Below are 18,836 nucleotides of genomic sequence, written 5' to 3' on the forward strand. Positions count from 1 at the left end.
AATTTTTTCTTTTGAAAGAGAAGTACGAATGAGGGGAAGAGGGTCGGCAGGGAGAAAAGTTTAACAATGAATGAATGGTAATCCAGAGTCTTTGTAAACTTTCATTAAACTTAATAATAAAAAAATAATGTATCACATCTTAGTTCTTTAGGGAATCTATATTTATGTCTAAGGAATCTTGAATCAGAGTTTAGGGGAGGTGCCTTTCTAAGCAATTCAGTGAGACAGGTTGAGAAAGCGGCTGCACCTGCAGACAGGTTTGTCTTGGAGGCATGGTTCTCAGGAATAAAAATTCCCATTTGGGAAAACAGTTCCAACAGGGAAAGGAAATGAAAGTCACCTGAGGTCTAAATCAGAATTTTTCTGTTGGATGTTGAATGGCTGTTTGGCTTGATTTTTTTCTCTCCTCCAACTGTTTATTTTTGGACTTTCAGTCATGAAGAGACAGGATTGTACTTATGTGCAATTTTGGCAATGATTGCGATATAATTTTCAAGATCCTTAGGAGGTTCTTAGACAAGAAGTTTCTAACATGGATTGTATGTATACTTCAGGGTGTGACCAAGATGGCCTTGTTCAGGAAAAAGCCCAGGAAGAGGTAAGAAGAATTTCTATTTAGATATATGTTTATCTTGCTATATTTGAAGCTCTGTCTCACATACTTTGGACACATGTCCAGGAGGGACTAGTCCCTAGAGAAGGACAACATGCTTAGAAGGGTGAAGGGATGACATAGGAAAGGAAGGCCCTAAATGAGATTAATTTATACGGTAACAATGGACAAGGGGGTAGGTGTTTCAGAGTCAGTAAGACTGGCTCAGGACAGGGCAGGCCTCAGAGCTGTTATACATAGTGTTGCTATAAGTTGCAGGCAAGTTGACTGCACATAACAACAATAACATATTTAATATTTTACAACAGCTTTATTAAGATATAATTTACATACTATGAAATCTATCCATTGAAAATGTGCAAATCATAGTTCACAGACTTATACAACCATCATCATTAAACTAATTTTAGAATATTTTCCTCACTCCAAACAGAAAGCACATGCCCCATTCCCATGCAATCTTTAGTCTACTTTAATGTACAGAGATATCTCGTGGTTGCTGTGAAGCTGAACACTGTGACAATGATGTGTCAAATATGATGTCCATGGTGGACAATGTTTGGTGGAGGTCTCTGATTAAAACAAGCTTGGAAGCAGGAGTGGAATCCACTTCTGAAATAGCGTGCCTCCAGAAATTCTATGAACCTGGAGAAACAATGAAAGTTTCACAAGTGTCCAGGTCTTTCATTCATAGGGTCTCTATGAGTTGCCTATGACTCGATGACACTTAAGAACAACAACAATTTACCTACTCTGGACATTTTATATTAATAGAATAATACATATGTGACCTATTATGATAACTTCCCCACTTAGCATGTAGTGTTTCAATACTTTTCATTGCTGAAAAATATTTTCTTGTAGATATACTCCATTTTATGCATTTATTCATCAATTGATGAAATTTTAGTTGTTTGAAATTTTGGCTACTATAACTAAAGATGAACATTCATATGGAAGTTTTTACTTAAAAGTTTGTCGAATCAAATGGTAACTATGTTTTACTTTTTCAGTGACTACATCATTGTACATTGCTACAAGTAATGAGTGAGGGCTCAAAATTTTCAATATCTCTGTCAACATTTGCTTTTTTCTTTTTTTTTAACTATCCTATCATGTGCCACTGAAGTTATCAACAATTTCATCTTACTTAGATCCACAGTCTACACCCATGGTAACAGTATTGGGGAAATCTACTGTCAAGGACCTCTTCAAAGTGCTAAAGAGCAACAATGTCAGTTTAAAGAATAAGGTGTTTCTGATTGAACCCATGAGTTTTTCAATTGCTTTCTATGTATTTGAAAGTTGAGCAATGAATAAGGATGACAGGAGAAGAATCAATGCCTTTGAATTGTGTTGGAGAAGAGTACATGGGCTGCCAAAAGAACAAAGGAGTCTGTCCTGCAAGAAGTACAACCTGGTGTTCCTAAGGAACAAAGATGGTGAGACTTTGTTTCACTCACTTTGTGCATGTTGTCCATAGGAGCCAGACCTTGGAAAAGAACATTGTGCTGGGAAAGGTGAAGAGTCAGAGAAACATAGGAAGACCCTCAACAAGATGGATTGACACAGTGAATTTAGCAATGGAATTGAGCATATCAGAGATCATGAGGATGGTGTCATAGGGCAAAGTTCAGATCTGTTTCACAGACTTGCTATGAGTCGTAGTTGACTTGATAGCACGTAATAGCAACAAAGTGTGTATGAAATTTCAATTGTATTTCTCTGAAATTGTCTTTGTGTTATTGAATTGTAGCAATTTTTACATGTTCTGATTACCGGTCCCTTTCTGTTTAGATTTGTTTTTATAATAAACATATTATTCCAATAATAAGGTACACCTGACCAAGCCATGGTATTTTCAATTGCTTCCTATGCATATGAAAGGTGGACAATTAATAAGGGGGACTTAAGAGAACTTGGTGCCTTTGAATGATGGTATTGGTGAAGAATATCAAACCTATCATGGACTACCAAAAGAATAAACTAAGCTATCTTAAGGAAAGTACAAATAGGGTGTTCCTTAAAGGCAAGGATGGTGAAACTTCATCTCATATACTTTGAACGTACCATCAGAAGGAATTAGTCCTTAAAAATGGACATCATCCGAGAAGGAAATAAAAAAAAAAGTGGACATCATGACTGGGAAAGTGAAAGGTCAGCAGAAGAGAAGAAAGAACCTCAAAGAGATGGAATGATACCATGACTGCAACAATGGTTCTGAACATGGAACAGATTATGAAGATGGTGCAGAATAGGACAAAGTTTCCATCTGTTGTTCATAGGGTCACTATGCAATAATGGTAACCCATAGTGGACAGTGTTTGGTGGAGCTCCCCGGTTAAAACAAGCTTGGAAGCAGGAGTGGCATCCACTGCCAAAACAGCTTGCCTCCAGAAACCCTATGAACTTGGAGAAATGATGAAAGTTATACAAGTGTTCTGGTCTTTTGTTTATAGGGTCACTATGAGTCTTCTACGACATGAACAAAACATGAACAAAACTTGAGAGCATAAATTTAAAATGTTTTTATTGTTAGACTTCCAGTTAAAGGTCAATAACAAATATTTTTTTATTATATAGCTGTTCATAGATTCTTCTCTTTTTTACCATTTCAAATAAGGTTTCAAAAGCAGAATTTGATGGATGGAGTGAGGGGTGGGTTAAGGAAATAGAAAATATCCTGTGTGAAAAAAATATATATAAATTTATAAATAAGCCAATTTTTTTTAAAAAAAGCCCTTAACTCACAAGCTAAATTAACAAGAGATTGACAGTATGGAGGGCATGAAAGAGAAGACAAGGTAAAAGAACAGTTATAGAGCACCTACTATTTTTTTGAGGTTGCTTTGCATTGATTTTGTCATTTCGTATATTTTTTTAAGCCTAGGAAGTATTTTTTATCTCCCTTTTACTTGTAGGAATATCTGGTGGCCTAGCCAGTAGGTAGGAAATGTGTATGAGGACCTAAGGTGGAGAGGATGGGAGCAGAGGGGCGACGATAGGGGCGGGGGGAATCATAGGGTCACAGAGTTTGATGGATGAGTGGGAAAAGGAAATAAATGGGAAAGATCCAGTGTGAAAAACAATGTATATGAACAATGTAAGTAAACCAGTAAAAAAAAAAAACTTTATTAAAAAGAAAAAAAAATTGGAAGTTCTTATCCACAAGTTTCTCAACAAGAAAAAGATGAACAATACCCTCCTGTGTAATTCACAGCCTCTAAACATCAGCTGGAGTGTCTACTATAACTTGGTTCTGATTTGAAAGCAATGAGGTGGAAGAGGGTTTTGAGATTAATTTTTTTCATGTGAGAAATTTAAGTGATACACATACTGTTTGTGTCCAGCCTGCTAATTGCCCACTTTATCACCATGCTCCATTTCCTCAGTAAAAATACCTATTCATTGTTGTTGAGTTGGAACAAACCCTCAGCTGAACTCTTCCATTATGCTTCTGGAGGCTGTAAATTTCATGGGAGGAGATTATCCATCTTTCTGGTTGACTCTAGAGGCAAGGCCTTGGTTAGCAGAACAACTTTTTTATGGATAGAAAACGCATCCGTGGAGTGCCAATATATTTATCTAAAAGATTATACTACCAAGTTTCCCTTATTGGATAAGTATGATTACATAATTAGATTTTGATCAATTACATGTAGGGAGAAGTTGTATGGAAAAGAGGCTCTCAGCCTCTTCCCAAATATTCTTCCTTCTGCTGACCAAAATATTAGAGATGATGGCTGTTTTGATCAGTATTCTGACATAATGATGTGACTTAAAAGGATGGAAGGTAGTACCGAGGATGGTGGAATAGAAAGGCAAAATAAGGATTTATGAAGCATCCAATCCATTCTATACAACTGACTTCAATACTACCTTATTGTGAGAAAGAAATTTTTGTTTCATATGTTGTTGTTATTTTTGTGTGCAGTCAAATTAGGACCAACTCATACCTGACCCCCAGAGGGTTTTCAGAGGCAGTCAACTGCATGGAAGGAGACTGCCCATCTTTCTCCTGTGAAACAGCTGGTGACTTCCAATCACATGACTTTGGGATTGCAGTGCAGCTATTTACCACTGTTATTTTAGTGTACCACTTAGTTGGAACCAACTGATACTGAACTCTCCAGCAGGTTTTCAGAGGCAGTAAACGAAACAAAGGAGTATGCCCATCTTTCTACCATGGAGCAGTGCTGCTGTCAGTCCACCAGCAACTTAACAGCAACAACCTGATGGGAGTAAGCACAACGGAGAAGCCACTCTGGGAGAGGATCAGAGCTCAACTTTTAGGGTAAGCACTGCACTTATATACACAGGAAAACAGGATAGGGTGGGCTTACAGACGTGGGACATGTGGATTGGCCAGGAGAACCTCAGCCTCTTGCTGATCCCTCCTGGCTCAATGAACATGGCAGCTTTCTCTAGCCAGTAGCCAAACACAGGGGAGCTTTCTCTACCCCGTATTAAAGGCCGTTGCACCTGTCTGGAGCTCAGGCAATCTGTCCTGGCCAGAGGCCTTCCATTCCTCCCCAACATTCCGCAACAGAGGACTTGGTGGATTTGAACCATCCTTCAAGATTGCAGTGGAGATTCTTACTCTTGTTGTTGTTGTTAGGTGCCACTGACTTGAGTATGACTCATAACAACCTTATGAACAACAGACCTAAACCCTGTCTTTTCATATGCCCTCATCACATTTCCTGACACACTAAAGCACACTGTGGCAGTCATGGTGTTTGAGGGACTTCCTCTCCTTAGCCTACCCTCTACACTTGAGTATCATGTCCCTCTTCATGAAATAGCTCTCCTAGCAACATCCCCAAAGTGTGTAAGATGAAGTCTCATCATCCTTGACTCCAAAGAACTCTCTGGCTGCACCGTCTCCAAAATATACTTGCTCGTTCTTTTGGCTATTCATGGGATGTTCAGTGCTCTTCTCCAACACCACAGCTCCAAAGCACCAATTCTTCTTCTGTCATCCATATTTATTGTCCAACTCTCAGATGCATAGCTAGTGACTAAAAAGACAAACATTTTAGTCTTCAGACTGACATGAGGTCTTCGGAGATGTTCCTTGCTTTTGTTATGTGCCATCAAGTTTGCTTGTGACTCATAGTGACACTTTGTACAAGAGCTCTGTACCCTGCTCTATCCTGTGCCAAGCGTATTGTCTCTGACACTCCTACCTCCATTACCCAAGTCACTGAATCAATCCATCTCATCAAGTGTCTTCCTCTCTTATGCTGTACCTCCATCTTCCCAAGCATGATGTCCCTGTCCAAGGACTAGACACTCCAGAATCCTTGCCTCCAAAGTGCAGCCTGTTTCACTATCTCTAGGATGAACCTGTTTGTTCTTCTAGCAGTTCTTGTTATATTCAATACTCTTCTCCAGCACCACAACTCAAAGGTATCAATTCTACTATCATCCCTAGTCATTATCCATCTTTCTAATGCATAGCAAGTATTCATGAAAACTATGGCCTGGATCAGGTGTACCTTAGTTTCCAGACTGACATCATTGCTCTTCAATGCTCATGAGAGGTGCCTGAGAGCAGATATTCCCAATGCAACTCATCTTTTGATTTCCTGTTGATTGTGGAGCCAAGCAAACTAAAGCTGTTAGTTAACATTCTCAATCTCTTCTCGATCTATCACGATGCTGCCAATCAGCCCAGTTGTTAGAATCTTTGTTTTCTTGATGTTGAGCTTCAATTTATACTGAAGTCCTTGACCTTCTACAGCAAGCACTTCAGGTCCTTCTCAGTTTCAGCAAGCAGGGCTGTGTCATCTGCATACCACGGGTTGCTGATGAGTCTTCCTCCAATCCTGATGCCATATTTCCCTTCATTGTGTCCAGCCTCCTGGACAATCTCTTCTGTGTATTGATCGAAAAGGTATGGAGATAGGACACATCCCAGATGTACACACTTCCTGATATTGAACCATGCAGTGTTCTCCATGGCTCTGTTCTGACGACTGCCTCCTGGACCAACTATAGGATTCATATGTGTCTCCTTATTTCCTGACTGCTGTTACTAAGGGTGTTAATTGTGGATCCAAGCAAGATGAAGCTGTTGACAGTTGCAAACTCCTCTCCATGCATCATCATGTTGCTTATCAGTCCAGTGGTAAAAGTCTTTGTTTCCTTGACATTGAGATGCAATCCATACTGAGGTCTGCATTCCTTGATCTTCTGCAACAAGTGCTTCAAGGTTATGTGATCTACATAATAAGTTACTTTTTAGTCTCCTTCTGATCCCAATGTCTTACTCACTCTTCTTCATAGAATCCAGCTGCTTGGATAATTTGCTCAGCATACAGACTTAATAGGTATGGATAGAGAATATAACCCTAACACACCCCTCTCAATTTAAAACCATGCAGCGTTCTCCTGCTCTCTTCGCACAAAGCCTCCTGGTCCAAGTATAGGTTTTGCATGAGCCCAATTAAGTCCAGCCTCTCACATAATGTGTTTCACATACCTTAGTTAATCTTAAAAATAACTTGCTGATTTGCAATAAAAGTAATAAAGTATCCATCTAGCTGAGAAAAAAGAACCAATATGAATTTTATTGGAAAATAATAATACCAGAAATGTCAGATGAAATAACTACATTTTGGGTTTCCCCCATCCTCAAATACTTCAACTGAAAGAGTGCTGGGTGAATTTGAAAAGGCAATATGAATCATTTGTACTTGGCTCACTTAGCTGATATTCCAGCCACGAAATTTCTTGTTCTGAAGGTAAGGAATCAGTTAAAAATTATGTCATGATTAAACAGGGTTTTAATATTCTGGGAATCTGGTTCAACAGCTATGAACCTATCTGAATCTTCCAGGTCAGTTCTTCTCTAACTTTAGTATACATACACAATGCAGAGTGTGATTTAGTAACACTGTGGAGGGCTCGAAGATTCTCTGTTAACCAACAAGATCTAAAGTCAGGTTTTTGCTTCTGATCCACTGACTATGTGGAAGAAACAAAGTCTCGAGCCTGTTTCTCAGTTTCAGCTAAAATCATGGAAGGTTTTTAATTAATAACTTACTGTTTAAGGTATAAGACACATTATGTCATATACAACATCACAACATTCATTTTTCTCTTAGTTTAGGGACTGTTCCTTAGTGTGCATAGTCAAGGCTCAAGAGAATTTATTTTCTCTTTATACCATATTATTATCACCAAATGATGCTTAGAAAAACAAATGATTTGAATGTAAGCTATTTGATAGAGATTCCTTTTAATCTGTTTAAAATGTACATACTTCCCATAACAAACAATCATACATGTGATACATCCTAAAAGTATAGTCAGTCAAGTAAATAGTATTGTTCCCTGGGTTTGTTTCAGTTAATCACCTGAAATCTCAGATGTAAATATAGATAAGTTAGGAAAATATTTGGCATATGTTGTTTAAAAACGACTTTTACTTTAATAACCATATTTTTCAACTGTCAAAAGTATTGGTATTGTTCTTGAAATGGTCTTAAAGTACTCAGGAATGTATCCCAGAATCCTGAGCACTCCTAGATGTCCTGGGTTCACTTTGATCAATTAATGTGTGTTAGAATAATCTGGAAATCTTTCATTATTTTCTGGGTCTGGTCAATTATGAAACACTATATACTACCTCCTAATTAGTGTAGAAACGTCTTTATTCCTGTATTTTAAAACAGTAACACAAACCTACTAGGGCGGGGGCTGTCACACAGGCGCAAGCACAGTCCATGCTGGGACAGACGCACAGGATGCTGGGAACGACGTTGACTACAGGCATGCTGGTGCGTCAAGAGCACGCTGGGTGTGGGGGAGGGGGGCACGCACGCGCATCCGGGGCGCACAGGCGCATCAGGGGCACGCGGTTGCGTGGGGGGGCACGTGGTTGCGTCGGGGGCACGCAGACGCGTTGACGGTTGGAGGCAGCCGCCACCATGGACGTGTTTCTGATGGTTCGCCGCCACAAGACCACCATGTTCATAGATGCCAAGGAGTCGAGCACCGTCCTGGAGCTGAAGCTTATGATCGAGGGCATCCTGAAGCGTCCGCCTGAGGAGCAGCGCCTCTACAAGGACGGCCAGCTCCTGGACGACAACAACATGACGCTCCTCGAGTGCGGCTTCACCAGCGAGACGGCCACTCCGCATGACCCAGCCACGGTGGGGCTGGCCTTGTGGGTGGACGGCGCCTTTGAGGACCTCGTCATCGAACCCTACTCCACCCCGGGGGAGCTGCCATCCGTGCCAGAGGATTCCGAAAGCAGCAGCGACGATGAAGATGAGGAGGATGAGGCCTGAGGGGGGTGCCCCCCACATCTCCCCTTCCAATAAAGAGATTTGGGTGTAAAAAAAACCCCAACGTTAATAAAATCCCCATGCATATGAAGAACTAGAAGTCAGTGTGTTTCTGTGGGGGGAGGTGGGAATTCATGGCTACAGCTTTTATAGAAATAGGAAGATCTTTTAGAGGGTTTGACTGCATGGGGAACCAGAGCTTGGAAGGTCAGAGACAAATCCTGATAAAACTGTTTAGCATAGGAATTTGACATTTTAAATCTTGGAATATTAATTAGATGGCAAAGAGAAAATTTCAAAAACTATGGTGCAATATTTTCTTGGTTTCTTAAATATATAATTTTTATTATTTAGGTTTTGGGGGAGGAAATTCATATTTGCTCCATTAATTCATGTTTTGAAAATGTTCAAATATTTATCTAAATAGGTGAATGAAGTATTAGGTATGTTGTAGCAGTTAAGTGCTGTCGGGCCCAGTACAATTTACAGCAACCCTATGAACCGTCCTCACACTTCCTCGCACACAAGAGCCCATTGTGGCCAGCACCATGTCTGTTCACCTAGTTGAGGGTCTTCCTCTCCTTCGCCGACCCTCCACCCTAGCAGCATGCCCAAAGTGTGTGAGGCAAAGCCTTATCATTTTTACCTTCAAAGAGTACTCTGGCTGCCCCTTCTGCACGACATAGTTCTTAGTTGTTTTGGCTGTCTACGGAATGCTAAGCGCTCTTCTCCAACACCATAGCTTACAGGCATCAGTTCATCTTCTGTCATCCTTATTCACTGTCCATCTCTCAGATGAAAGCAAGTGTTTGAAAGACCATGGCCTGAATCAGACACGCCTTTGTCCTAAAACTGACATCATTACTCCTTGATGATTTGGAGAGGTCCCTAACTGCAGACTTTTAAAGTGCAATACATCTCCTGATTTTCTGACTGCTGGTACCAAGGATGTTGATACAAGTAAAATAAATGTTTTGACAATTTCAATCTTTTCTCTATACATCGGTCAGTGATAAGAATCTTAGTTTTCCATACATTGAGATGCAATCAATACTGAACGCTGTGTTCTTTGATCTTCTGCAACAAACACTTCAAGTCCTCATATTGTGCCATCCACATAACACAGGTTATTGATGAGTCTCCCTCTGATCTTGGTGTCACATTCCTCTTCATAGAGTTCAGCTTCTAGAATAATTAGTCTAACCAGTAGGTCACAATTAAGCCTAGTTGTTTTAGGGTGTTTTTTTGAAACTATTTTTTAGTTGTACTTCCCCCCCCCACACACACTGGATACAAGATCTTCCATGGTCCCTTTTAGAGAGGCCAGCAGTGGTAAATTGATACCAATAAGTTCTTCAGTCTCATGATGGTAGAAGTTAAGGTTTGTGTGGCTCTTTAGTCTTTTTTATTAAATATTTTTCTATATATTTATCTATGTATCTAACTCTCCTTTGTTCCAGATGAGAAAGAAAACTACCTTAGAAGGCTACTATTTTACAATATTTCGCATTTTTGTAAAAGGTGAATACCACTAAGAGGAAGAATTAATTCGAGGAAAGGAATCTGAGTGTGCAAAAGATAAACTTTCAACTATTAAAACTTTTTAGCCACAGTTTTTATTTAATTGTGTCTCACAAATTAAAAAGAATTTTAGGTTACTCTTGATAACACACACTGTTGTTGTTAGATGCCATGAAGTCATTTTCAAATAATAGCAACAAATGAGGATGGGTAATTTAAATGTGTTAAGTGTTTACAATCCAAAAGACAGTGCCTAGCACATAGAACTTGCTTCAGTGACTGTTGGTCAATTCACCATTTTTTTTCTATTCTACATATTATGAGATGGAGAGAATACAAAACAAGCATTACCATAGAGTTCTTTCTGATTCATAGCAATCTTATATATAAGACAAAATATAATTTCCCTGGACAGTGTCCAACATTACTAATCTTTTATGGTAGTAGAATCTCACATCTTTTTTCCTGTGGGGAAGCTGCTGGGTTCAAAGAGCCAGTCTTTTGATTACCAATCAAAAGCTTTAACCACTGTGCCAAACAGACGCAGGAGATTAAAAAAAAACCAAACCAAAAAACCAAAGCTTAATATCCATGGACAAGGTCACAAAGCTGTAAAATGGCAAAGCTGTAATTGAAACTTAGTTTTGGCTCCAAAGACTTTTTCTGCAATGAGACATTGCCCATTGGTCCAATTATAGGAGAGATTTCCTCATTGAGTGGAAAGTTGGACTAGACAATTTCACGTCCAATTCTCAGATTTTTTTTCTTCTATTTTGATGTAAATCTCAATTCAGATCAATTTTTGCAACATTTTTAAGCATCCAAGTTCAAGAAACACCTTTCTTATTGTCTTTAAGTGAAACTGAGTGTCATGTCAGATATAAATATGATTAATAATCTCTGAGAGTGATGTGTCAAACTTTGACTTACAGATTTTAAAAAATATCAAGAGATGGAATTACCAGTTTGGAAGAATTCATTAACATTTACATGAAATTTTATTTTTATCATTGTTTAAAAGAAGCAGTAGAGTCATAGTCCACAGGGAGTTGTGCTGTTAACCCAAAGTCCACATCTCTCTAGCAGTTCAAATCCAGCAGCTTCTCCTTGGGAGAAAACTGAGAAATCTACTCCTGTGTGCTTTACAGGTTTTGGAAAATCCCCTGGAGGTCAGCTATGAGTCTATGACAAGTTGATATCAAGGAGTCTGAGTGTTTATTTTGAAGTCAGTGAATTCGAATATGCAATGGAAATTGTATTTGAACTTACTCAACTTTGCTTTCATAAAATAAACATTTTGTTAATATTTTAGTGAAAATATACAACGCAGGATGCTTTTAATTGTTTTTGGTCAAACATTCTTCTAGGTTGTACAGCCCTGGTGTGTCTACTTGCCGTACAGGGGTAAGTTGTGGTTGCTGTGAAGCTGAACACCGTGACACTGATGTGTCAAATACGATAATGGTTAGCTATGGTGGACAGTGCTTGTTGGAGGTCCCCAATTAAAACAAGCTTGGAAGCAGGAGTAGTGTCCACTTCTGTAAATAGCTTGCCTCCAAGAAACCCTGTGAACCTGGTAAAAGGATGAAAGTCACTCAAGTGTCAAGGACTTTCATTCATAGGGTCACTATGAGTTGCCTACGACTCGATAGCACTTAACAACAATTCATACATAATTTTTAATAACACTACCATATTCTCATTTCCATTAATACTTCTATACCTTCTTGAATACTCAGATTTATTCTTGGACAAAAGCTGCCATTTTGACCGTACATAATTAGTAATTCTAATGAACTAGTACCTCCAATTATGTTATTTACATGTGCCATCAAGTTGACTATGATTCATAGCAATCCTGTGAACAATAGCTCTGTACCTTTCCCTATCCTGAGCCAACCTTAGTGTCTCATACACATGCCCTCATTATCACAGTCACTGTGTTGATCCATCTCATCCAGGGTCTTCCCCTCCTGCATGGACCCTTCCACGTTCTTCTCCAAAGACTGGTCCCTTTCATCAACATCCTTAAAAAATATGGGACACAGTTTGAAAATCCTTGCCTCCAATGAACAGCTTGATTTCACTCTCTCCAGGACAGTCCTATTTATTCTCTTCGCAGGTCATGGTATGTTCAATACTCTTTGCCAGCATCACAGCTCAAAGGCATCAATTCTTCTTCAGTAATCCTTAGTCATTGTCCAGCTTTCAGATGCATAGATAGCAATTGAGAAGACCATGCCCTGGATTAGGCACACCCTAGTATCTAGACTGATGTCATTGCTCTTTAGCAGTCTGGAAAGGTCACTGACAGCAGACTTAGTGCCAAGAATGTTGATTTTGGATCCGAATAAGATTAAATTATTAACAACCTCAATCTTTTCTCCTTCCAACTTGTTGATACTTATTGGCCTGGTGGTGAGAATCTTTGATTTGTTGATGTTGAGAGCCTTCATTCCTTACCCTTCTGCAGCAAATGTTTCAAGTCTTCAGTTTTGGCAAGCATGGTTCTGTCAACTGCATAAGGTAGGTTGGTAAGGAGATGTGCTGCCAACTCAAAGGCATGTGGTTTGGATTCACTAGTCGCTTGGCAGGACAAAGATCTCCAATTATAATAACTAATAATATGAGTATTATTGTTCATCTTAAAACCAGTCTATTTTTAGGCTAAAATTTGAGTCACAAGGGTGAGTTTTGTTCCAGGTTTGAAGGTCACCTAAGGGAGTTTCACCAGCCTCTGTTGTACCAGTTGTTGTTGTTGTGTCCTATTGAGTTGGAATCATCTTATAGCTGACCCTCCAGCAGGTGTTCAAAGACAGTAAATCTCAAGTGAAGTGTATGCCCATCTAACTACTGTGGAGCAGCTTATGGATTCAAACATCCCTGTGGGATAACCGTGCAGATTCTTATGACTGTTGTTGTTGTTAGGTGCTGTTGACTTGCATATGACTCATAGTGACCCTTGGAATGACAGACCTGAACCCTGTCCTATATTGTGCCATCCTGACACTTTCTAACACACTAGAGTCCATTGTGGCAGTCATAGTGTTAATCCACCTGGTTGAAGGGTTTTCTCTCCTTTGCCTACCTTCTACTTTTCTGAGCATCATGTCCCTCTTCAAGAAACAGTCCATCCTAGTAACATGCCCTAAGTGTGTGAGATGGAGCCTCATCATCCTTGCCTCGGAAGAACACTCTTGCTGCACACTCTCCAAGATATATTTGTTTGCTCTTCTAGCCATTCATGAGATGTTTAGTGCTCTTCTCCAACACCACATCTCCAAAGCATCAATTCTTCTGTCATCCATATTAATTATCCAACTCTCAGATGCATAGCTAGTGACTGAAAAGACAATGACTTGAGTAAGATCCATTTTATTCTTCAGACTGACATCATTGCTCCTCAGGACTTCAGAGAGTTTCCTTGTTGTTGTTGTTGTTGTTGTTGTTATGTGCCATCAAGTCACTTGTGACTCATAGCTACCCTTTGTATAACAGCTCTAAACTCTGCTCTATCCTATGCCAAGCTTATTTTTGCTGACACAGCTACCTCCATTACCCCAGTCACTGAATCAATCCATCTCATCAAGGGTCTTCTTCTCTTGTGCTGTACCTCCATCTTCCCAAGCATGATATCCCTCTCCAAGGACTAGACACTCCTTGCAACATGCCCCAAGTATTTCAGGCAGAGCTTCAGAATCCTTGCCTCCAAGGTGCAACCTGGTTTCACTCTCTCTAGGATGAACCTGTTTGTTCTTCTAGCAATCCTTGCTATATTCAATAGTCTTCTCCAGCACAACTCAAAGGCCTCAATTCTCCTTCTGTCATCCCCAGTCATTATCCATCTTTCTAAGGCATAGCAAGTATTCATGAAGACTATGGCCTGGATCAGGTGCACCTTAGTCTCCAGATTGACACGGTTGCTCTTCAGTGCTTGGGAGAGGTCCCTGAGAGCATACATTCCCAATGTAACTCATCTTTTTATTTCTTGGCTGCTGGTACCAAGAGTGTTGATTATGGAGCCAAGAAAACAAAAACTGTTAACAATCTCAATCTCTTTACCATCTATCATGATGCTTCCAAACGGCCCAGTGGTGAGAATCTTTGTTTTCTTGTGAAGGTTGCCGTTCTTGACCTGCAGCAAGCGCTTCAGGTGCTCCTCAGTTTCAGCAAGGAGGGCTGTTGATGATTATTCCACCAATCCTGAAGCCACATTCCTCTTCATAGAGCCAAGCCTCCCTGATGATCTTTTCTGTGTATAGATTGAAAGGTATGGATATAGGACACATCCCTGGTGTACACCCTTCCTGATTTTGAACCATGCAGTGTTCTACTGCTCCATTCTGACAACTTTCTCCTGGTCCAACTATAGGATTCACATGTGTCTTCTTATTTCCTGAGTGCTGCTACTAAGGGTGTTTGTTAATTGTGGATCCAAGCAAGATGAAGCTGTTGACAGTTGCAATCTCCTCTCCATCCATCATCATGTTGCTTATCAGTCCAGTGGTAAGAGTCTTTGTTTCCTTGACATTGAGATGCAATCCATACTGAGGTCTGCATTCCTTGATCTTCTGCAACAAGTGCTTCAAGTCCTCCTTGCTTTCATCAAGCAAGGTTGTGTGTTCTACATAACAAGTTATTTTTTAGTCTCCTTCTGATCCTGATACCTCACTCTTCTTCATAGAATCCAGCTGCTTGGATAATTTTCTCAGCATACAGACTTAATTAATAGGTATGGATAGAGAATACAACCCTAACACACCCTTCTCAATTTTAAACCATGCAGCGTTCTCCTGCTCTGTTCGCACAAAGCCTCCTGGTCCAAGTATAGGTTTCTCATGAGTACAATTAAGTCCAGCCTCTCAAATAATGTGTTTCACATACCTTAGTTAATCTTAAAAAGAATTTGGAGATTTGCAATAAAAGTAATAAATATATGATAAAGCATTCACCTAGCTGAGAAAGAACAAATTAATGAATTTTATTGGGGAATAATTATACTTGAAATGTTAGAGTAAATAAGTGCATTGTGGATTCCCCCAGTCCTCAAATACCTCAACTGAAAGAGTGCTGGGTGAATTTGAAAAGGCAATATGAATTGTTTGTACTTGGCTCACTTAGCTGATATTCCAGCCATGAAATTTCTTGTTCTGAAGGTAAGGAATCAGTTAACAGTTATGTCATGATTAAACAGGGTTTTAATATTCTGTGAATCTGGTTCAACAGTTATGATCCTACCTGAATCTTCCAGGTCAGTTCTTTTCTAACTTTAGTATACATGCACAGTACCGTATTACAGAGTGTGATTTAGTAAGACTTTGTGGAGGATTCTAAGATTCTATGTTAACCAACAAGATCTAAAGTCGGGTTTTTGCTTCTGATCCACAGACTACATGGAAGGAGCCAAGTATTGAGCATGTTTCTCAGTTTCAGCCACAATCATTGGAAGTTTTTATGAATAACTTACTGTTCAAGGAGTAATTCACATTATATCTTTTATTATCCATTCTACAACATCACAACATTCATTTTTCTCTTAGTATGTGATAGCCTAGGGACTGTTCCTTAGAGTGCATAGTCAAGGCTCAAGAGAATCCCTTTTCTCTTTATATCATATTATTCTCACCAGATAATGCTTTTTTTGGGTGGGGACGGGGACTGAGAGGAGCCAGATAATGCTTTTTTAAAAATAATTTTAATGAACATTTACAGAGAATTTCTATTTCCATTAATTCATTGCTGCACTTCTCTACCCGCCCAGCCCTTTCCCCCACACCCCAGTTCGCTCCTCTCTTTCAAAAGTTAAAGAAAGACTCCCTCCCTGGTACACAATCCCCCCGCACCCTTCCCACCGCCCCAAGTACATTCCACTATGCAACCTTAATTGTGGACTCTTGTGATAACCATAATACCCTATCATAAATGTCTTTTAAATTATTCTATCCCTCATCTGTTTCAGTGCAGTATACACAATTTATCCAGTTTTTCTCAGTCTTACCCCAACCCTGATATCAGTCCCATTTTATAACAGTGGCACCATGCAATATTTGTCCTTTTGCAACTGAGATATTTCACTCAGCATAATGTCCTCCAGGCTCACCCATTTTGAATAATATTGAATGAGTTCCTTGTTTTTCAATACAGCATAGTATTCCATTATGTGAATATACCACAGCTTCTCTATCCATTCATTTTTTAAAAAATCCTAATAATTTGAACTTTAGCTATTTGATAGAGATTCCTTCTAATTTGTTTAAAATTTACATACTTCCCCTAACAAATAATCATACATGTGATACATCCTAAAAGTACAGCCCGTCATGTAAATAAGATAGTGTTGTTCCCTGGGTTGGTTTCAGTTAACCACCTGAAGTCTCAGACTAAAATATAGAAGAAAGTAAGGAAAATATTTGGCATATGTTGTTTGAAAACAACTTTTACATTAATCACCATATTTTTAAATTGTCAAAAATAACTGTATTGTTCTTGAAATGGTCTTAAAGTACTCAGGAATGTATCCCAAAATCCTGAGCACTCCTAGATGTCCTGGGTTCACTTTGATCAATTAATGTGTGTTAGAATAATCTGGAAATCTTTCATTATTTTCTGGGTCTGGTCAATTATGAAACACTATATACTACCTCCTAATTAGTGTAGAAACATTTTTATTCCTGTATTTTAAAACAGTAACACAAACCTACTGGGGTGGGGGCTGTCACACAGGCACAGACACAGTCCATGCTGGGACAGACACACAGGATCCTGGGAACGATATTGACTACAGTCACGCTGGTGCGTCAAGAGCACGCCGGGCATGTGGGGGGGAGGGGCACGCACACGCATCCGGGGCACACAGGCGCATCAGGGGCACGCGGTTGCGTGGGGGGGCACGTGGTTGCGTCGGGGCACGCAGACGCATTGACGGTTGGAGGCAGCCGCCATCATGGACGTGTTTCTGATGGTTCGCCGCCACAAGACCACCATGTTAATCGACGCCAAGGAGTCGAGCACCGTCCTGGAGCTGAAGCTTATGATCGAGGGCATCCTGAACCGTCCGCCTGAGGAACAGCGCCTCTACAAGGACGGCCAGCTCCTGGACGACGACAACATGACGCTCCTCGAGTGCGGCTTCACCAGCAAGACGGCGATTCCCCAGGCCCCGGCCACGGTGGGGCTGGCCTTGTGGGTGGACGGCGCCTTTGAGGACCTCCACATCGAACCCTACTCCAACCCCAGCGGAGCTGCCATTCGTGCCAGAGGATTCCGAAAGCAGCAGCGACGATGAAGATGAGGAGGATGAGCCCTGAGGGGGTTGCCCCCCACATCTCGCCTTCCAATAAAGAGATTTTGGTATAAAAAAAACCCCAACGTTAATAAAATCCCCATGCATATGAAGAACTAGAAGTCAGTGTGTTTCTGTGGGGGGAGGTGGGAATTCATGGCTACAGCTTTTATAGAAATAGGAAGATCTTTTAGAGGGTTTGACTACATGGGGAACCAAAGCTTGGAAGGTAAAAGACAAATCCTGATAAAATTGTTTAGCATGGGAATTTGACATTTTAAATATTGGAATATTAATTAGATGGCAAAGAGAAAATTTTAAAAAATATAATGTAATATTTTCTTGGTTTCTTCAATACATTATTTTGATTATTTAGGTTGGGGAAGGAAATTCATGTTTCCTCCATGTTTTGAAAATGTTCAAATATCTACCTAAATATGTGAATAAAGTATTAGGTATGTTGTTGCTGTTAAGTGCTGTCGGGACCAGTACAATTTGCAGCAAGGAGGGACTGGTCCTTGGAGAGGGACATCATGTTTGGGAGAGTGGAGGGGCCGTGCAGGAGAGGAAGACCCTCGATGAGATGGATCGATTCTGTGATTGGGGAGGTGGGAATGAGTGTGTTTGAGATGGCGAGGTTGGCACAGGACAGAATGGCGTTTAGGGCTCTTGTACATAGGGTCACTATGAGTCGCAAGAGACTCAATTGCACATAACAACAACAACTATGAATCAGAGCTCTGAACCCTGTTCTATCTTGTGCCATCCTCACACTTTCTGATACACAAGAGCCCATTGTGGCCATCGCCATGTAAGTCCTTCTAGTTGAGGGTCTTCCTTTCCTTGCTGATCCCTCCACCCTAGCAGCATGCCAAAAATGTGTGAGGCTGCCCTCTCTCCAAGACACAGTTCTTAGTTTTCGTTTGATGTTGTTTGTTTCCGTCTATGGGATGTTCAGCACTTTTCTCCAACACCAGAGCTCAAAGGTATCACTTCATCTTCTGTCTTCCTTATTCATTGTCTGGCTCTCAGATGCAAAGCAAGTGATTGGAAAGACCATGGCCTTAATCAGACACACCTTAATCCTCAACCTGACATCATTACTCCTTGATGATTTGGAGAG

General features: G+C 40.2%; 2 pseudogenes; both read left to right on the forward strand.

Annotated features, from left to right (window-relative positions):
- Positions 1 to 8,550: 8,550 nt before the first annotated feature.
- On the forward strand, positions 8,551 to 8,913 carry LOC102867718 (annotated as a pseudogene).
- Positions 8,914 to 17,374: 8,461 nt separating this feature from the next.
- LOC102868128 lies at positions 17,375 to 17,738 on the forward strand (annotated as a pseudogene).
- Positions 17,739 to 18,836: the final 1,098 nt, after the last annotated feature.

The sequence above is a fragment of the Elephantulus edwardii genome, unplaced genomic scaffold (assembly GCF_000299155.1).
Source record: "Elephantulus edwardii isolate Elephantulus edwardi_28Jun2011 unplaced genomic scaffold, EleEdw1.0 scaffold00083, whole genome shotgun sequence".
In the NCBI taxonomy this organism is placed as follows: Eukaryota; Metazoa; Chordata; class Mammalia; order Macroscelidea; family Macroscelididae; genus Elephantulus; species Elephantulus edwardii.